Source organism: Rosa rugosa, chromosome 6 (genome assembly GCF_958449725.1).
Source record: "Rosa rugosa chromosome 6, drRosRugo1.1, whole genome shotgun sequence".
Lineage (NCBI taxonomy): Eukaryota > Viridiplantae > Streptophyta > Magnoliopsida > Rosales > Rosaceae > Rosa > Rosa rugosa.
In genome coordinates this window covers 11,093,044-11,115,681 of record NC_084825.1, presented here as the reverse complement: position 1 = coordinate 11,115,681, position 22,638 = coordinate 11,093,044, and the positions used below count along the sequence as shown (strand labels likewise).

The following is a 22,638-nucleotide window of genomic DNA, read 5'->3' as shown; positions in this document are numbered from 1 at the left end:
GTCTGGGCCTGATGTATCTTGGGCCTGGGGTTTTCCACTGGGTTCAAGATGTTTTATTTTATATTTTAATTTTTTTAGTTACTATTATGTTTCTTGCTTTGGGAACCCTAGGTTTGTATTACTCTCTAATTTTGTTAGGGAACTACGCACTTTCGTGCCTCTAGCAAATCCTCTAGAGTAGTAATGACGGAGGATTCTCGAGCCAAGGGCAAAGGGAAGCTTTTGGTTCCCGGGTCTCCTTGCCTAGTACTTGAAATTGAGTCTTTTACTATTTGCTTCTTAGTTCTCTCTAGTTGTACACCAATTGAGGTCTCTAGGCGACTAGGTTTACTTTTCAAAGAGAGGCTTTGTAGTGAGGGTTTGATCTCTTGTATGTAGGCTCATTAAGTGAGCGCATGTGTTAGCAGTGAGGGTCACCTGTCCTTTGTCTGGTAGCTTATACCATTTATGATTTTGGTGTAAAACAGCATTCGATGTACGTGCCTTCTGGCCATGGATAATTGAATGAAATTTTCTCCTTTCCTAAAAAAAAAAAAAAATGCAATACGTACATGTTGACTTACTAATTCAATAGTTAGAGTCTTCATGATGTAATATAGTAATATCAGTAAGTTTGTCTGCGATGACCAAGTAAGGTACCTTACAAGTGATCGCCGAATAACGTTGGTAGTAATTATCAAGTTATTATGAGAGTGATGATCAAGTAACTTCAATCGTATATAAAATGATTAGTAAAGAATGAAATGAACACACGACTTTTCCCCATCTGTTATCTCACCATATTCTTACTTTCTCATAATTATCTTCCTTTGCCTTATATTTTATAACAACTACTGCCCTTTTTCTTCATTTATTTCCTATCTTTTCTTAGTCTAGATTACATAGAATACAAAAACCTTGACAGTTACATTATGAGTTATTGTAATAGCATAGGTTCTTTCAATAAAAATTGAGCACAACATCTCGACTGGCATATCTCTAGAAGAGTCAAAATAATAATATTATGTTATTGTTGTAGGAGAATGCAATTGTGTTTATTATTGATAATAGAAGCCCTTTAAATAGGGAGTTACAAGGTACCAAAAAGGTAATAGAATCCGATTACAATTGAATACCTAGAACACATTCCTATTACAACTCTAAACCCTAGTTTGTAGAGGCACACATTATGTCGACATCCTTCAACACTCCCCCTTGTGCCGCTCAAACTTGGCGATGACGCTTTGATTGTTGCCTCGTTAAAAACCTTGCCAGGTAACAAAAACCCAGTGGGACAAAAATAACCCTGGTCGAAGGACAAAAAGAGCACAACACGTCCTTCACACTTCGAGATCGAACATGTAGACATCATGCCTCCCCCTGATGTCAATATCTCCCCCTGATTGCTACAATCATGCGAGTTCGGATAACTTTCTTAATCCGATGCCTTTCACATGTTTCTCGAAGGTGGATTTTGGTAACGACTTAGTAAATAAGTCCGCTACATTATCCTCAGATCGGATTTGGTTCACTTCAATATTTAGAAGTGCCTGTTGTCATTTTGATGGAGGGGAGGAGGAGCACGGAAGGTGGCATTTTTCCTTGTGGGGTTCGATCCCACACTTCCGTTATCTCTTTTCTCTGTAGGCATAAAACAAGCCCATATCAATCGTACCTCTCAAATATCGAAAGATTGTCTTTATACCAATCTAATGGCGTTGCGTTGGCGCGGAGCTATATCTAGCCAACAAGTTCATAACAATTGAGGTGTCCGGTCTTGTATTGTGCTAAGTACAATAATGCGCCTATTGTACAAAAGTAAGCACTTCTGTTATTAACACGTCTTCGTCATCATCCCTGGGACGAAACGAATCCCTTTTAGGGCCAAGACTACGGGCGACCATGGGAGTGCATCTTTGACTTTATCAAAATGCCTAAGCATCTATTGACACGGTATACAAAACCGTGTTCTCCCAAGGTCCTTACTCTCAAACTCGGATTTCAGGTGTTCAGCGGTTTTCCTTAACTCACAAGGGTTCCAATTATGTTTATCAACATAAACCGTGACAATTGCAAATCCGGAACTTGTCATGGAAACGCGTGGGCATAGTTCATCATATCGCTTCCCAATCAAGTAGTCACTTTAGTCAGCGTTTCAACCTCGTTGCAAACGTGCTCTGTGGTCTAGAGCCACTTGACTTGGGTAAATGAAGTTCTCAAGAACCTTCATTATATTCCGTATCTTGATCCCCATAAAGATATGTAGTGACCACATTTGTAAGCTGCATGTTCAGTTATTTGGAAACTACCAAACTGACAAGGTAGTGGAGTGCAATGACATCCATTACGAGAGAATATGTCTTCTCGTAGTCGATTCCAGGGCGTTGTGAGAAACCTTGTGCCATAAGGTGAGATTACTATCTCTTTTTCTCGTCACGCTATCTAACGAAGACCTATTAATGTCAACAGGTTTTATGTTAGGAGGTGTTGGCATCTCAGGCCCGAAATCATTCCTCTTCGTTAGAAGGTGTAGGAGGTGTTGGCACCTTGCGCCATAAGGTGAGATTACCATCTCTTTTTCTCGTCACGCTATCTAACGAAGACCTATTAAGGTTCGATGTCATTGGTCTCAATAATTCCACGTCCTCATGTACACTAGTGTAGTTTGTAGAGATCTCTATATTCTCAGGAATTGGTTCTAACATTGAGGCGTCCCCCAACGATGTCTCTTGGACATAACCACAATCCAAAATATTCTCATGAGACGGATTTTGAGTATCAATGATCAATGGATCAAGTTGTGCCAAACTCGCTCTCTTCTTAGGGCGAGAATCCATCGAACCTATGAGTCTCCTACTCTCTCTAGCGGAACCCATGGCCTATGACGCCATTATGCCACCTTTGTGGCGTCACCATACCACCATCCATGGTAGTGGTGCAGTACCCATCTTCTCTGGGTGGCACCATGTCCTCTTGTGGGGACATCAATCCTTGCAGGCATGTTTGCAGCAGGTACATGTGCTCTCGTCACTTTTAGGGGATCAAGATGAGACATAGTGGGGACAGACCACGACAATTCCTGTCGTTCCTGTTGAACATTGACGTTCTAATCTCCCCCTAACGACGGGAAGACTGTCTCATCAAAGTGACAATTCGCAAATCCAGCGAAATAGAGATCGCCTGTCAAGGGTTCTACATAGCGGACTTATAGTTGGAGACTCATGTCCAACAAATATATATATGCATTCATTGCAATGACTCATGTTGATGCGCTGTGGCGGCGCAATTGGCACATGAACTGCACACTCAAATATGCATAAATACGAGATATTAGACTTGAACCCAGTCACTAGCTGTAACGGAAATAAAAGTTGAGTGGCTGCTATGAGTCGTAGACGAATTAGCATAGCTGCATGCGATATTGCATAATCCAAGCGGAAATATTGGTGCGCATTACCAATGTCCGGGCTACCATCGTAGTCGTTTAATGGTGGCTTTTCGGCGAGACCAATTAGGTCTGTACATGGGAATACGATACTTGATATCAATACCCAATGATATGCAATAGTCATCGAAAATTGTCGATGTAAACTCTCTAGCATTATCAAGTCAAATTGACTAAATGGGATGATCTGGGTAGTGAGCCCGTAGCCATATGTTATGTGCTAGGAGTGTAGTATAAGCAGCATTACGAGTGGATAATGGCACAACACGTGACCAACGTGTTTGCGTATCAACCAACACCATAAAACATCTATACGGTCCGCAAGTTGGTTGATCAAATCCATAGAATTCCCTTATATTCTTTGTAAGAATGGAATTATTTCCTCAATCTCCTTTGCATAGGATGGTCTCAATCCTAAATAACAGGCTTTACAGAACGAAACATGAGCTTTATAATCAACCAATGAGGCTTTTGGTTAAGCCATAATGTCACAATAGACTTGAGAAGTAGAGAGAGGATTTTATGGCATCAATGCCATGTATTTGCCGCAGGGGGTAGGCGGCGCCGGCCATGTATGGCCGGTCTTTGCACAATCATGGCGCCATGAGGCGCATGTGCAGCTCCTCGAACCAATTCTTGGTTCTTACTTTTCTTCGTTCTGAAAATGGATGTCAGTGTAAAGTCTTTAATACATGGATCATCATGTCAAAGCCTATATGTGTCAGAATCCCATAAGTCGTCTCTCATGACATGGTTGAATTCAATAACTCGAATAGTGGTTGCATACAACCTACTAGAGCGACACATAAGTTTCTCTAAGACTCGTTTATGTCCGTAGTCATTAGAGGTGATGCAAAGGAACTCTGTCCATTCTCATAATGTGTTTCCACATGAAAACCATTGACTCTTATATAATAAAGTTCGAATTAAGGTATGTCCAAGACATTAAGTAAAAGAATTGACACTTTATTAATAGCCAATGATTACATCAAAGTTTCCAAAATCTAATCCAAAATAAAATCAAACTAAGACACATTGTAGTCACTCTATCCGTTTGGTAACTCCAATCAAATATGACCAGGAAAGTAGAGAGAGATGTTGGTGGAGCGAGGCTCTCTTAAGTACCAATAATCTCAATGACTTTCCTAGACATCACATTTTATTGGGTCCGCCACATAAGAAAGAGTTAATACAATTGTCATTTATTGACTAAGGCAAATTGCCATTACAAAAGTTCTTGGAAAAATAAAAGGACTAATCTAATCAAAGTCTGCTGCATCCTTGTGCACTTCATCTACAGCTTTGAAGTCCTCTATGGTGAGATTGACATCTCCACCATCTTCTTCTCCTTCTTCTGCAAGGTACACTTCTTGCTCCCTCAGGTCCCTGTATGCCCTGTATCTTGAAGCTAGTTGCTCGCTTGCCTTGCATTGCTTGAACCAATGCTCACTTGACCCACATTGATGACACATGTCATTGTGGTTACCTCCCCTTAATTGAGGTGCACGTTGTGGTCGTTCCCTAGGAGGATTGGCGCCACCACCACGACCCATGGCGCCACCACCACGAGCTATGGCTCTACCACCACGGCTAGGGTTGCCACGACCCCCTTTCCCACGTGTGGCATTGCCACCACGTGTATCCGCTCCAAACTTGCGGTTTCCTTCCTGATTAGGGCGGTTATATGGACCCATACGTCCCTCATATCCCTTATTCCTAGGGTTCCGCTCCATGTGCCCTCCTTTGGGTGCATTATAATTCGCCTCATGAACGCTCTTAGTTCCAATGGGCCTTGAATTATAATTTCTCACGAGTATGTTATCATGTTTCTCAGCTACAGATATGATATTGATAAGCTGATGAAACCTCGTGATCCGTCCAGCATTGACTTCAGTACGATATTGCTTTGATATCACAATGGCTGAAACGGGGAAGGTGGAGAGAGTCTTCTCAATTAGCTCTTGCTCTGTGATAGGTTTTCCACAAAACCTCAACATGGATTGTATGTGAAGAGCTTCTGAATTATATTCAGCAACAGACTTGGAGTCAGCAAAGCGCAGATTGTTCCATTGAACCTTCAAGTCAGGGAGGAGGGAATCTTGGACATTGCCAAAGCGCTCTTCTAGCGCTACCCATAGCTCTCTTGCATCCTTGATCGACATATACTCCAATCTGAGTGCTTTGTCCATATGACGTCGCATCAAGATGACTGCTTGAGCATGTTTTGCAGGTGTTGGGATGAACACAAGATCCGGGTTAGGTGCTTGGATTATGGGCAATATTCCCTTTGAAGTGAGATGGTTCTCAACATCGGTTACCCAGCTATGGTACTCCGAGCCTGTTAAGTCAAGCATGGAAAAGTCGAGTCTAGGTTCATTCGACATCCTGAAAATAAGAAGAGAAGATATGTTAGTTTCGGAGCTAAACTTCCACAAAAACTAAAATAATAAGATTTCCGAGCTATGCTACCAAGAAATCAATTTCCAAGAATCTCTTTTGGATTAGACCAAACAATGATGTTTATAATATGGTCACAATTTTGATGCTTATGGACGCTCTTAGTCCAAGCATTATGAACACTCTTAGTCCGTTTGGTTATGAACACTCTTAGTTCATACAAACACTCTTAGTTCGTTAAGCGAATCCCCACAATTCCGCTTTGTTAAATATCAAAACCATTTGGCAACATATATTCCAATATTCTGCAGAAAATAAAAGAATTTAAAATACATGAAAGCAGCAACCTTAATTATAAAAACTTACGTGATTGTGCTTGGCTTGAAGACACGCGCGTGTTGGAGCAGGCGTGTTGGGGCAGCAGTAGCAGGTTCGTTTATTTTTCTGGGCTTTCTTCTTCCTTTTTTTTCTTTCCTTTTTTTTTTTTTTTTTTTTTTTTTTTCGCGTCTTCTTTTCTTTTCTTTCCTCTGTTCTTCTTGCTCCTAATCTACAGGTGGGTGGCTGGAGCGTGCACAGGTAGCAAGCGTGGGCAGGCGGACTGGGCAGGGGTGCAGTCAGGCGTGGGCGCTGGTCGCTGGCAGGAAGGATGCAGCAGCACCGGGGTAGGAGGCTGTAGGTCGTGCGGCAGATGGCTGCAGGTAGGAGGCTGTGGTGAGGCTGGTGCGCGGAGCTGCAGGGCGAGCAGCAGGGGCATGCTGGGCTGCGGGCTGGTGTGCAGCGCGGGCTCCAGGGAGGCGGCTGGAGGGCTGCAGGCGAGCTGGCAGCAGGCAGGTGCGCAGCAGGAAGGCTGCAGACTGCAAGAGGCGGACTTGCTGCAGGGGGCAGCAGGGGCTGCAGTGGGCTGCTGGCCTGCAGGTTCGGCAGCAGTGCAGGAGGCTGCGGCAGGACGGCAGCAGTGCAGGTGGCTACGGCAGGAGGGCTGCAGGCTGCAAGAGGCTGTGCGGCAGCTAGGGTTTTTTTTTTCTTTGTTTTGTGGGCAAGGAGGGCTGCGGCAGAATTTTTTTTTTTTTTGTGAGAGAGGGTTTTTAGGGTTTTTTTTTTCTTTGGGCTAGGGTTAGAACTCGTGCTGATAACATGTTGTAGGAGAATGCAATTGTGTTTATTATTGATAATAGGAGCCCTTTAAATAGGGAGTTACAAGGTACCAAAAAGGTAATAGAATCCGATTACAATTGAATACCTAGAACACATTCCTATTACAACTCTAAACCTTAGTTTGTAGAGGCACACATTATGTCGACATCCTTCAACAGTTATGACAATATGAGTCTTCTGCAATTCTTCAAATGTTATTTAGGACGCCTACTGATTAGTAACAAACAGAGCGGGCAAAGATTTGACAAGGAGGCCAGTCCAATTTCCCTAAAAAGCAATGAACTGACCTTGTTTTGGCTGGTGCAAACAGAAGAAAGCAAACAAAATCTAATATCATGGATTTAGAGATGAATTAATGCATAGAAAAGATCGATCACATGAATGTAACGTTTAGCAATTTACCTCAAAAGTAAACTGAACTAAGCTCTCAAAACACTATATATATATGATATATAGATTTTATCCAGAACAGAGGTCCGCTTTGAAATTAAAGTGTGAACTTCAAGTTTTTGGTCACTTTTCGGTCGCATATCCACATCTCGACCGTTCAGTTTTTAGGTACTAGTGTATAGATCATCTCTGCAAATTTTCAGCCAAATTGATGATCGTTAAGGCATTGATTACTGCCTTAAAGCTAGTACGGTTCAGGTTAACAGATTCAGTCCGTTGATTGGTTTAAGTGAGTTAGATACCTTAACGACCATCATTTTGGCTGAAAATTTGCAGAGATGATCTATACACTAGTACCTAAAAACTGAAAGGTCGAGATGTGGATATGCGACCCAAAACTCGAAGTTCACACTTTAATTTCAAAGCTGAACTCCGCTCTGGATAGGATCTGATATATAGAAGCGGAACTCTGCTCTGGATAAGATCTGTATATATATATATATAGTTGGTATCCCATCTCATAATATGCATAAGCCCCATACATTACTACAAACATGAGGTTCTACAATAAGATCTGTATGCCTCTGCTACTCTTGGTGTTGCTCTTACTGCAAATCAATAATGCTGAAGAATACCACACATATATTGTCCACATGGACCATTCCCAAAAGCCTGCTTCTTTCTTAACCTATGAGTCGTGGCACAAGTCCACCTTAAAATCATTAATCCCACCATCCTCTCTTGCAGAGCACGATGATGACGACATTAATATATGAAATGTTGCTGTACTCATACAACCATGTCATGCACGGATTCAGTGCCAGGCTTACACCCACTCAACTATCTGAGATACAGAAATCTCCGGCTCACATTGCCACATACCTGGAGTCTTTTGGAAAGCTTTTCACAACACACAGCCCTCAGTTTCTTGGACTGAATCGTAACTCCGGCATATGGCATGCTTCATCCGACGGTGAAGATGTGATCATAGGAGTTATTGATACAAGAATTTGGCCAGAGAGTGAGAGTTTCGGTGATAGGGGAATGTCAGAAGTCCCGTGAAGATGGAAAGGCACATGCGAGGATGGAACAACATTTAGCTCATCTCTCTGCAACAAGAAGCTCATTGGTGCTGGATCATTCAGCAAAGGGCTCAAGGCAGCAGGGCTAAAAATCTCCACAGAGTATGACTATAACTCAGCAAGAGACTTCAATGGTCATAGAACCCATACCTCATCAACAGCTGCAGGTAACCATGTACTTGGAGTAAGTCACTTTGGATATGCAAAAGGCAACGCAAGAGGGGTGGCGCCACGTGCACATGTTGCCATGTACAAGGTCCTCTGGGCAGAAGATACTGAGAAGAGTGCAGCTACTGATGTGCTTGCCGGCATGGACCAGGCGATTTCTGATGGAGTTGATATCATGTCAATCTCTCTAGGCTTTGATGTTGTTCCTTATTTCAACGACGTCATTGCCATCGGCTCCCTATCAGCAATTGAGAAAGGCATTGTTGTGGTCTGCGCTGCAGGGAACGATGGTCCTTTTCCAAACACAACACACAATGGAGCGCCTTGGATCATGACAGTAGGAGCTGGCACACTTGATCGTAGTTTCACTGCAAGAATGACTCTAGAGAATGGGTTGACTTTTGAAGGAGTATCATACTTCCCTGATAGCGTTTCCATTACTGATATCCACTTGTACTATGGAAAAGGCAATGTGAGCAAAGCAACTTGCAGCCACTTGGCATTGGATCATAAAGAAGTGGCCGGAAAGGTAGTCCTCTGTGATAATCCCTGCGAGACTGACGTTTATGAAAAAGTGCAAGAGGTAAAGAGGGCAGGTGCATACTGATTTAGTGGCAGAGTATGCAATCAAGTCGGGGACATCAATGGCTGCACCCCATGTAGCTGGGGTGCCAGCTTTGCTAAAAGCTGTACACCGCGATTGGAGCCCAGCAGCCATTCGATCAGCAATCATGACAACAACATACGTACACTCTCAGCTGCCATACTCAGACCACCATAGAAGACCAATCAAATGGTCTTCCAGCCACACCTTTAGATTTTGGGGCAGGCCACATCAACCCAAATAAAGCTATGAACCCTGGACTAGTCTATGACATGAATATGCAAGAATATATCCAGTATCTATGTAGCCTTGGATACAACGAGGATCAAATGTATGCTGTTATTAGACGAAGTCGATGGGGTTGCACACAACTACCTACCGACCTAAACTACCCTTCTTTTATGACTATCTTCAATGGAACTACATCAAGAGCCAAGAGCTTTAGCAGGATTGTGACAAACGTTGGAGGGGAAACAGCAACTTATCATGCATATTTTGATGTTCCTAGTGGAACGAGAATTGCAGTAGAGCCTACAACTCTAACATTCGCCAAAAAGCATCAGCAGCAGTGTTTTGTCTTGAGCATAGAGGTCGACAGTGATGCTCCGAAGGTGATCTATGGGTACCTAAGATGGGTTAATGATCAAGGTAAGCACATAGTATCAAGTCCTGTAGTGGTCATCAATAAGTAGTTGACAGCATCTTTATCAAGATTCAAGAATTGAAAATGATATAAACTACACTCCATTATGTCATCTGTTCAATAAGGAAATGTTCAACCTGTAACAGTACGTTTAGAGTTGAGTTGAAAGAATAATTTGACTTCATAGGATCTTCCAATTGAAAATTGTAACTCTTTAAATAAGACAGAATGGAGCACTTTCATCCGTTGTTTGCAGTTATCTAAAATCACAGAACTAATTAGAGAATGGGGCATGGGAGACATCCAATCACAGCACTAAACAGAGATTATAACTATTTGTGTCAAACATAATCTTAAATCTAAAATAACCAACAACTATACTCCCTATGGCAACCCGAGTGGGTATACCATAGCGCTGTAATATTAAGCCAATAGGAGCTCGATACGTCGTAGACGTACATATCGTAGACCTACCAACTTAATACTACAAGGCCTTTTGAAATACGATTTTTAGAAAATATATAAGAAACAATTAAAACTTTTTAAGAAAGGAATTTTGGTCAACAACCCAATATTCAAATTAACAAGTCTGGAAATACTTTAAAATAAAGTAGGCAAGTGCACTGTGACGCCTTAGGGCTTACATCATAACCAAAATAAAAAGAGTTCAACAGCAACAATAAAACAAAGGGTGAGGCACGCTCCCAAGTAGGCAAACCTCACAAAATTCAACTGAGTTCAACATTGAAAGGAAAGCAAATAAATTGATAGAGTACCAAAAGGGAAGGACTTCAAGCAACAGGGACAGAAACACACGAACTCAGCCAACGACCCACTTCTAATCCAGATCGTCCGGAATGACCTCGTTGTAACCTAAAATGTAGGGGTGAGCATTTTGTCCTCGCTAGCCCAATAGGGGCCAACCCAACCTTAGTTAGGTTTGAAAACTAATAAGTAAAACGTAGCTGCTAGAATATAGATTGTGCGCATTTGTAAAATCGAGTAAAATAAATGCAAACAAAAACAATCATCGTTGTCTTTTTCAGAAAATCATATGCAGCATGCTTCACACAACTTGGATCTTCGAGATACTTACCTGCCGGCTAATCAAAAAACAATTGGTGACCGACCGGTTCGTCATCCTTCGAGAACCGGCCAACTAATCTGTAGTCCTTGTGACTACAAGTAGCGAAAGTGTCCATTTCTTGTTCCTGAGTGTCCTATGACTGGTTCACCGTAGGTACTTACCTTTCCTCGATGCACATAGGAGCACAGCCCCCTCCGGAGGTTCACGATTATCGACACAGTGGGATGACTAGGAATCAATGCGTCTAGGTCCCATTCACTTTCATGTCACAAGTACAAACATACAATGGGTATAGTATCTGAACATACAAGTCTAGCCTCGGTTTTCGCAATAAGCAATTATAGTTATGAAAACACAGCAATCACGAGGCATCGACTAATGAACAACCAAAAACGTACTTACAGAGTTATAGGCAACATATTATTATACTAGAGCATTCCACGTATATAGAAAAGCCTATAACAAGGAAGAGATAGCTCACCTTACCTGGAAATGCCGGCATATTCTACACTCCGGTGCTTTCCGCTTAAACTTCCTTAACGATTATGTTTCCTGAACCATTACTTAGTTTGTAAGTAATTATCCAGGTAAACATCATGACTAACTCTAAGTAATCGTGCATACTAAATCTTTTTTATTTTATTGAGGTCATTTATTATTTCTTTCATCTTTTACCAATTTGGGAAACTAATTTCTTTCTTAAAAAGGAAAACATCCTTATCGCTCCATTAAACTATCGCCAATCCGAGCGACCAAAGTCGAGTTAATCCTCGCGTTTTACGAGGTCAGTCAACCCTCAGAGTTGACTTTTGATCTTTGAATCTGACTTCTGACTTTTGACCAAGTACCCCTTTATTTACCATTATTTCTTATTTATTTTAAAAATAAATAAGTAAATAATTATAAATAAAGTTTTACTTCTACTTTTACCCTTTTACTCCTCATTTTTCACCTTTTTACTTTTACTATAGTTTTTACCTTTTCTCTTTCACTTTTACCTTTTACCTCCTTTCACAAACTTTACTCTCACCCTTTTCACTTTTTACCACTTTACCACGGTAAAACCTCTTTAATTCAACTTTTACTCATTCCTTTATTTTTTTCTTCCAAAATAAAGTCTTTTCTTTTCTTCTTCCCTTTCTTTTTCTTTTGGTCAAAATTACAAAACAAAAATCACCAAAATCTTCAACACAATTTACCAACACATTTGAAAACTAAACTAATAAATCCTCATTAAAGATCCCACTTTCACAATTTTCCACCAACAAATTAGCTGAATAAAATTCAAAATCAACAAAAAAACAAACTCCAAAAATTCAAGGGTTTGTCCAAAACCCAATCCTTACCCTTTCTTCTCCAAAAACTCATGGCCTCTCCTCCTCCTTAGGTTTCTTCACCTACAAATCCGTCCAAAAATTAACACCACAACCAAAAAAACTCGAAACAAGGTTGCATGGGATAGATCCTTACCACAAATCATTGCCAAACCCGTAGCCTAGCCTCATGGTTTATGGGAAAATTGGGTTCATGCACCAAAATCACAAATGGAAATCAAAAAATCGAATTTGATAAGAAATAAGTATAGATCGGAGGAATAGAGGCTAGATTAGGAGGGAGATTACCTTGATTTGAACTTAGAATGAAGAAATCACAAAAACCCCCAAATTGATTTTGGGTTCTAGGGTTCTTGGACGATTGAATGGCTAAATTTCACGATTTTGGTTTGAGAAATGGATAGAGGGAATAAAGAGGAGAAAATCTGAAAATTTTGGTGTTGATTGGAGTATCGGCGGCGGCAGCGACGCAAGGAGAGAGAGAGAGGGTAGGATGAGAGAGAGGGAGAGCTGAAGAGAGAGAGTGAAGTGAGGAAAATGAGGTTTGGAGGCCAGGGTTTGGTGTTGTGAGGCTTAAATACTTCCCCCTCTAATTAGTGTGAAAAGTCTAATTTGCCATTCCTTTTGGGCCAAGTGGGCTTGGCTGCTCCTCCCATTTTCTTTTTCTCTTAATTTCTCTCAAGCCTACTTCGAAAATACTACTCCAAACATCCTTATTTCCCCGACACTTCACCAAATCTTTTTGGAAAAATTTTCCGGGCTTTTCCTAAGCCTCGGTACTTCAAGAAAAGTTTCCTAGACTCAAATTGGATTTTTTTTCTAAATTCTTAATCCCTTAAAATAGCCTCATAGTCTTACCTAAGCGAATACTTTTGTACCTTACGAATATGTAGTCCTATACATTGTATGACAAAATAAAATAAACAAGAAAGGTACGGGTGTCTACACTCCCAAAATACCATTTACCACAATAGAATGTATTGGCTTTAACATTTATGATTAACCAAAAAGAAATTCCATTACAAGTTTTTCCTTTTATGACAATGACCTTGTCATGTCCTGTTTGTTTGGCTTCAGTCATTGTGATATGTTTTAAATTTTTGTGCATCAATGTAATAATTAGAACTAGTAATAAATTGCTAAAATTTTAGGGTTATTATTAAAAATAGTACCTGAACTTATCCTCTATCTTATTTATTATTATTATTAAAAAAAAAAAAAAAACCCTTAGCTCACCCGCCTTATTTATTATTTTCATTTTTGTTTCTGGTCAAAGTCGTAGTTAATCTGTTCTTTTTTCTTTCTTTTTCCTTTTCTCTGAAGCTTATTACATTTAGTTGTGAAACGCTATGGCTCTTAGACTCCTTTCTTCCTGTGTAGGTGTAAAATTTCTCCTTAACAGGAGTTCTGGAGGTCCATGGGGAGTGTTGCTGCACTAAATTGTTTACTTCTGAACCATGATGCTCTATGGGATAAATTGTTAATCTCTAGTTCAGTTTTCCCTGATCCCTTCCTATTATTTATCAATTAGTGACTTGCACAGGGAAAGGGTTATATCAGTGGTTGCTTCGTATATAGCTATTTGTTCAGACTTATAGCTCATGGTTAGTATTACTTGTTCTCAATGAGTTTATGTTTTTGGGATTATATAAATGAACTAAGAATCAATGCTAAATGCAATTACATCTTTTGTTTACATATGTGCTTGCAGAAAATGAAAGACCAAGGCTTTTGAATAGAAGATGATTAGATACTTAAAGCCTTGAAGGTCTGGTTCCATCTCCTTTTTTTTTCCCCATCTTGAATAATTAAGTAGCTAGTTCTCCATAGTGTACCAATGTCTAAGAGGTTAGTTTTCGATGATTCTTGTTTGATGTTTGTGTAGAAACAAGTGGTTGTTAATATGAAAACCATAATTGCAAGGGAGGCTAAAATGCTTTACCCTGTTTAATGATGGATTCATTTCAACTGTCAAGTTGATTGGTTCTGGAATGTACAAACTGAAGATCTTAGACTAGCTGGATGTTTTGTGTGTTACTAAAATACTTGTCAATATGCTGTAGGACTGTTTCGGAAGAGGTTGCTGCTTAGATTTTGATCGAGTTTGGGAGAAAGTTTTCAATAGAAGAAGAGGTATATATTTGATTTGTTTTTTTTTTTTTTCAGTTGTCTAAAATTGTGGTTTTGAGTGAGTTTTTTGTTTGTAAATTTTGTGTATTTGTATAGTAGGATGCGAATGAAGGTAATTTGGGTTTAAGTTTTGATTTGAATGGAGATGGGAGTGAAGGGTTTACGATGTATAGGGTTTACTTCCATTCCCTAGACAAGCTACCATTGTGTGTGTGTGTGCGCGCGCGCATTCATTAATACCCGAAAAATGATAGAAAAAAATGATCATGTACAGTTTGTAGGGTAACAAAGTAGGCAAGTTCGTGTCTGTGAAATGGTTCCACCATCAAGCAATAAAAGAAGTTGGGGTGGAAGAGGTAAGTTCTCTATGAGATCTAAATCAGTTGCTCAAAAATAGGCTATATAATGATTGTTTTTGCTTGCTGTGGTTCTGGTTAATTTTGCAGGCAACTGCAATGTTTTCTAACACAGATAGCAACTTGCTGAAGAAAGCAAAATAAGACTATCTTAAAAGGTATTGTAATTTTCTATACAAACTAATATAGCATACAACATGTTTCCAGAGTTGATCAATGAAAGTAGCTTTCTGAGCCAGGCTATACTACAATGTTCAGAGATATTTGCTTCTCTTTTTTAACTGCAGGCTAAAATCTTCTTATGCTCAATTGCAAATTTTGAAACTAATGGTTTCCAAAATACTAATTTCCTTTGTCTGATACCAATAGAAGAATATAAACATGGTACAGATACAAATTATTTCTATTTTTTTCTTCTTCTGTATGATCTGGCTTTCCATCTTTTATAAATGAGAAGGGAAGATTCAACACCACAGATCTTAAGAGCTACTGCTTATCTTTTAACAACAGTTTGGTTATTAAAAATATTATGAAAGATCAAGAGAATCAAGGTTCAAAATTTGAATTCAACTAAGAATAATGGAAAATGAATGCAGGCAATTCCATAGTATGCATAGAGGCCTAGGTAATTGATAGGCTGCTTTCTAGGCAATTACCTAAGCACCTCATTTTAAGAACTTCGAAGCTTTTTATGGCACTCATTGCTTGGAGAATGATATGTTTTTTGCTGCTGTTGCTTTGTTCTAATGTCAGCAAGTTCCTATGATTAAAGATGCTGTGAAAAATATATCTAACTGCAAAATAACACTATTTCTCCCTCCAAGTCAGAATAAATGTGTTGTGAATTTAATTGTTGTTTTCTTTGGCTTTTTCAGACCTTCCTTTAAAAAGAAAAAGGCTTCTATTTTTTGCTACTATCGCTTTGTTCTGAGTTTTGAAGTATCTCAGCTTCTTATTTTCAGTCAGGTGTGCATTCTTTATTATTTTTTAGTCAATTTTGATATGAAGTTGGTATCTTTATCCGTTTTGAGTTACTATTGTGATGAAGTAGCTAGCTTTATGCTTAATTTCATGATTTCATTTTTGTTTTGGGTGGCCTTAATTTTCAGTTCCCATCTAAACAAGAAGAAAGCTCATTCTTCTGTTGCTGCTGCTTTGTTAGTTGTTTCGCACTCTGAATCTCTTACTCTTATTCAGTTATGTATTAAAGAGACCTAAAACAAACCCAAAGCTCTACCTAAAACAATTTAGTTTGAATCTCTTTATTTTTCCTTTTACTACAAGTTCTATACATATAGGCTTTGTGCCAGCTCTACCTGTTTCCAAGTTTGCTGTATGTTGCAGCTAGATCTAGTTGCTTGAATTTTTATTTATTTTAACCTCCCATGCTCTCTGAATGATTTTGCAGCTGTTTTAGGTAGTATTCACTGATAATGTAAGATGTTCTTACTTTCTACTTCCTTTTCAAGTTGTGATTGAAGATATTGGGAGTTGTGATTGAAGATATTGGGAATTAGATTAAGCAACTATAAACCTACAAGGTGCAGTAGATTGAATTACTTGACTAGAATTGTTGAATTGTAATTTGTTACACTTCAGAAATTTTTTTGTATATGTATGGATATGATATTCTGGTTCAGTTAATAATGCATTTGGTGGTGTATTTTGACGTGTGTATAATTGGGGGAAGATTACTGTTATTATTATTATTATTATTATTATTATTATTATTTATTTATTTATTTTTGGATTCTTTACAAGTTTTAAGGACACTTTTTTAACGTTCTCTATTACATTCAACGACATTGTGTTTGAGTATACATGAATCTTTTTAAGTGTCCTGTTTTAGTTTTAAGGACACATATATATGAGTGTGTATTTTTTTGTGTCCTCTAATAGATTTAGGGACTCCATTTCCAGAGCTTTTAGGACACAATTTGTGTGTCCTCATATAGAAAAGACGACACTTATTTGATGATATAAGGATGCAGTTTAGGTGTCCTCCTATAGATTTAAGAACACCACGTTTACAGCTATTAGGACACGTTTTATGTGTCCTTGTATAGATTAGAGGACACATTTCCGGTGTCCTTATTTGGGACTTACAATGACACCCAGATAGAGGACTCTTTTTTAAAGAGTCCTTGTATGTATTTAAGGACACGGTTTAGGTGTCCTTAAATCATGTTATTGTAGTAGTGATTGATAGCATGATAGCATCCTCTATGTGCATATGAAGGTTGTAAGTCAAAATCACCTAGATCTAGGATTGGTTTGCTTGCATGATTATCTAAACTCAAGCTTTATGCATCTAGGAACAATGAATTGAGACTTACCCAGTAATAGGATTTGTTCTTAGGTAGTTAATTCTAGACTCATCCGGTTGGAATTGATACCATTAAAGGAGTTTAAGCCTTGGTAGTCTTATCCGGATGCAAATAGGGTAATTGAGAAATTAGAACAGCATCGCTTGTATTTGAACTTCAATACTTGCAAGGGAGGTTAGTGGTGGACAATCCAACCCCTAACTTCATCCATTATATTACTAGTTTAGTTTGCATTTGAGCATTTATTTTAATTTGGTTCATCACTCTATCCAACAAACAATTTCACCACCACCACAATGCACATACTTACCATGAGCCTAGATTTTCTTGTGAATTTAGGTTTGTGATTGTACATTTGCATATTCTAGCTCTCCTTAAGTTAACACCCTAGCTAGTGAAAATGAATCTAATCCTCGTGGGTTTGATAACCTTTCTTAAATCCCTATACTATTACTTGTGCCTCTTATACTTGAGAATGACTATTTGGTTAACAGGGGAAATGATGAAATGAAAAGAGAAAAATACATAAGGAATAAGGTTAAATTTGGAAGTTTGATGACAAAATTATGAACGGAGATCTAAATGCTAAGGGTGCGGCTATTACCACCCTACTATTTTCTTAGTTCACCATACAAACATTTGAATTATTGAAAGACTATATTACCCAAGTGCAAAATGATAAATAAGTATACTAATTTTCTAAAATTCAAATATATAAGGACAACTAAATACATAACCAATTAATTAAATACAAAGACTACTCAATTTCTCCTTGGATAACATTGATCTTCATCTTCTCCACCCAAATTTGAATTTTTTATTATTTTTTGGTCTTTCTCTTCATAGTTAATTAGTTATTCAATTCACAAAACCATTAGTGTTAACTTCATCAAATCTTTGCAATAGCCTTTGTAAACACAGATGTAAAAGTATAAAACACGAAGAAGAAAAAAAATCAATTTTTTCTTCATTGCTCATAGTTATTAACTTACTAATCTTTTGGCATAGATTGAAATAGATGAATATTAAAAGGGAGCTTCTATTCATACCTCTTAAATTGGTATTTGGACCTCTCATTCTAAAATTTACACAAAACTTCCAATCTTGCCATTTTTTGTATCCACACAATTTTTTCCAATATAAATCTACTAGTACGTAATATCTTTTTTTTCATCACTCAAAACTCAGTTCATAGTCATGACTTAACACCATTCACCTTATAAATTTGGATACTCTTATGAACCTCCTTCTATTTCTTAATAAATCGTGCAATTTACAATACCACAGGAGGACTATTATCAAAATCAATTTCCCTAAACCCAAATCAGGCTAGCAACATAGTCTACTCTAGCAAAAAAAAAAAAAAAAACCATAAAAAGAGACCAAGATAACAATTAACGATCAACTCCATGAAGTGAAGCAATTAAGCCAAATTAACTAGAAAGAAACAAAAAGAATAGGAAATAGAAATTGTTTTTCGATCATTATTTTCTCAATTGTTCTTCTGTCACGCCCCGGATTTTGAATGATAAATTCAAATCCGAAACCTGAATAATTACAATTACAAAAAAACCAAATCTCGAAACTTCGAGTTCATTATTACAATTCACTCTCACAATATATTATAAAGCTCAATTGAGCATAACACACCTCACAACTTACAATTGTTGTAAAACTCTAACAATTGCTCTAACCGCACGATCACCGTCCTGGTTCTCCTGTCCTGTAGGATTACCCGCTACACAATTTGAATAGTGTACCGGGAGTTGCAACAACACAAAACCCGGTAAGCTTTTTACAGCCAGTATGAGTAAACAAGAAAGAACTGTTGATTTATTAGATTTCAAGACTACCACAAACCCACGTTACTTTCTCACTCTCATATATATATATAGACACTTATGAGTTACTCTCAATTTAGCTCATAAGATCACTCACTCTCATATATATATGTAGACACTTATGAGTTACTCTCAATTTAGCTCATAAGATCACTCACTCTCATATATACATATAGACACTTATGAGTTACTCTCAAATTCGCTCATAAGATTTCCCAACATTTGGTAGACAGACTCATATATATATATAGACCCTTATGAGTTACTCTCAATTTCCCTCATAAGGTTACCATATATATATTGACACTTATGAGTTACTCTCAATTTCACTCATAAGGTCACTCCACATTTGGCAGACAGACTAGAGCTCTAACTGAACGTAACCACTCGTCCGGCCACAGACGTGATTACGATTTAATACTATTAATAACCACCAGCCCGGTACGAGAGCGTGATTCACTAATAGATGCCATGGTCACCTCGTGACCTAGTGATCTCCACAGATCACAACAATTTATTGTTCCTCAACAATAAAACTCAACACCTCTCACAATATATTGTTTCTCAACAATAAACTCAATACCTCTCACAATATATTGTTTCTCAACAATAAACTCAACACAACTCCAACAATACATATTATTTCACGTAATAATATATATACAGACATTCACACAGGAATGTCTAATACACCAACAATAGTTCATATGATTGCAAAATAAAGCAATTAAATATATTGGGTTCGTAATATGAACCACGTGAGGTTTACTCACCTCGATAATCCCGCTGCGTCTTCAATTCAGCTCAAAATACGATCCACAATCGTCCACCAACTCAAACCGTCAATCACCTAGTCAGATACGATCTTAACTTAGCAATCAATCATAAACAACACATATACGGAAATCCAACGGTCGGATTCTAATTTAATGATGATCCAACGGTCAGATCGAATTTATACGATGATCCAACGGTCGGATCCTAATTATACGATGATCCAACGGTCGGATCCTCACGGATCGCCCTTAGGATCATCCTCCAAAATTATCACAAAGATCCAATGGTCAGATCTTCTTGAATCACTCTAACAAACATCTCCATAAAATTATACGAAAATCTGACGGTCGGATTCCCACGAATCGCCTTCCGAATCATTGTTTTACATTTATACGAAGATCCAACGGTCGGATCTTCGCCCATGACCACACAAAGCCACTGGGACAGTCATAAGATCATCATATCCAAATTTGAAGTAAAACCGATGGTCAGATCCTCACAGATCGTAAACCGAAGATAAAACGTAAAAACGTTAAATAGTAACGTCAAAACATAAATTCACTATTTATCAACGTTTTCTAAAATGACCTTGTAATATATCAAAACGCTCGTAAGGATGCGTAGATCATCACCTAGATAATAAAAACTCAAAATATGGTCGAATACGCCGCCACAAGCGGCGGTCAGTGGGCGGTCAACGGCGGTCAACGCGGCGGTCAACCACCTCCTCTGGCCACCAAATTTCATCCACAGCATCATCTCAACATTTCCAATCACTTTCTCAACTGTGACAAAGTCAGAAAATACCTTGAAGTAGCCGAACAATTAAGCACTCCGATGTACAGTGAAATTTTCCAATTATGCTTTCTTCCTCCATGCTTCGATCTGGGTTATGAGACTTGGCGAGCATGAAGAGCGGCTTAAGGCGCTTCTAATGGACCTGGGTTTATGACTGGAGGTGGCCGGAAATCGGCGTTGACTAATTTGCTACAGTAAAAATGTTGGCTTCGATCTCCACATTTCCGGCCAAATCGTCGTAAACAACTCCCACATGCGTGATAAGGAGGAAGAGACGAGTCTATCGATGCTCGCAGCTCGCCATTTGGTGGTCTAGAGGTGGTGAAAGAGGAGGTTGCAGAAGAGAGAAAGAGAGAGTTGCAGAAGAGAGAGACTGAGAGAGCACGGGGGAAGGAGAGAGAAAAGAAAGAAAAGTTACCTGGCTACAGTAACATTTCAAATTTATACCAATCTACCATAAACAGTAACTTTCATATTTTGCTTATAACTTTCGCATACGAACTCCGATTTTTACGTACCACATATGCACGCACTCGGTTTAATGTCCTCTACAACTTTCATGAAGGAAGTTTTCCCAAATTCCCAATGTATAAAAAGTCACTTTTTGAGACCCCCTAAATAACGTTCGTTTTTCGAAAATTAATCGTTCGAACTAATTCCACAATTCCTCCGAGCCTCGTACTCGCTCCCACTATCGTGAAATCATTTCTAAAAATCCACAGAATTTAATTTGGATTTTTCGGGGTATTACAATCTACCCTCCTTAAAGAAATTTCGTCCCGAAATTTAAGCGTAAGTCAATTCCTCTCGATTAAGGTTGACCTAACTATAGAATCTCCATCTTTTCCAAATCTGTAGTAATCTACAAAGCCTCAGCCCTTTGTATAAAAATACATTCCTATGGCCACTAAATCCTTTCATCACAAACGTAAACTCACAACACAACTGCTCAACATCACTCCACATCAATTACACAAAATCATCACATGGATCATCACATAGATCATTACTTAGATCTTCACAGAGATTATCTCATAGATCCTCACATAGATCTTCACCCTGTACTGGCATACAAGCACAGTAAACACTCCCACAAAGCGTTTCGCTACTCAATTAGCATCACTCAAAACAAATCATTCTCCAAAGCACGCCAATAAAACATGTGACCCAGTGATGATGACTTGGGCTTGCTCAATCCTTGGGCTAAGCATTAAGGCTGGCCAATTGAGCCGAAGAAACCGAACCATCCACATTTCGAACCGGCCCAAACCACTTTGGGTTTAACATTTGGGCCTACTATTCGGGCCGAACGATTGGGCTTAACATTTGGGCCTACCATTTGGGCCTACCATTCGGCCCACCAACTTCCAGCTCGGCTACGGTATGAAATTGTACATACCGTATATACGTATACATACCGTACAGATCGTGTATACGTATGCATACCGTACAACTGTATATACGTATGCATACTGTACAGACCATATATACGTATGTATACCGTACATACCGTATATACGTCCGTATATCAAGCATATACGAGACCCAAAAATATTTGTAAGAGGTAGGGTTCGAACTCCCGACCTCAAACACGAAGGTTTTGCTCCCAACCACTGAAGCAAGAGCTGCCTTCATTAATATATGCTCACGTGTTATATTTATTATGTCATAAGCGACATAAATAAAATAACGGGGGAGGCAAGGTTCGAAACCTCAACCTGCCGCACGAAACCTTTGTCCCCCAACCACTGGAGCACAAGCTGTGCTTAATATAATGTGTACAAATTTTATACTTATTATGTCATAAACGAACATAATAAAAATAAACAAGAGGCGAGGTTCGAACCTCAGACCTCTTGTACACGAACTGTACACTCAACCACTCGAGCACGGCTGCTCACGTTATTATCCATACAAATCCTTTTATTTAAACCAACTGTTTCAACTGTTTAAACAATTCGGCCCAAAACATCCAAGACTGTTGCAGAAACCCAGCCCAACGTATCCAAAACTGTTACAGAAATCCGGCCCAACTCATCCAAAACTGTTTCAGAAACTCGACCCATCATGTCCAAAACTGTTTCTGAAACTCGGCCCATCAGGCCTCCACCCACAGCTACAGTGA

At 38.9% G+C, this 22,638-nt stretch overlaps 1 long non-coding RNA gene and 1 pseudogene across 1 annotated transcript; one reads left to right on the top strand and one right to left on the bottom strand.

The window, feature by feature from the left end:
• Window positions 1-7,920: 7,920 nt before the first annotated feature.
• Window positions 7,921-9,967, top strand: LOC133716215 (subtilisin-like protease SBT3; annotated as a pseudogene).
• Window positions 9,968-11,905: 1,938 nt separating this feature from the next.
• LOC133714135 (uncharacterized) lies at window positions 11,906-13,217 on the bottom strand. Its single transcript, XR_009848472.1, has 3 exons — window positions 12,573-13,217; window positions 12,421-12,445; window positions 11,906-12,347 (listed from the first exon to the last, which is right to left on the bottom strand). It is a non-coding gene; the product is annotated as an uncharacterized LOC133714135 (long non-coding RNA).
• Between the last annotated feature and the right edge of the window lie 9,421 nt (window positions 13,218-22,638).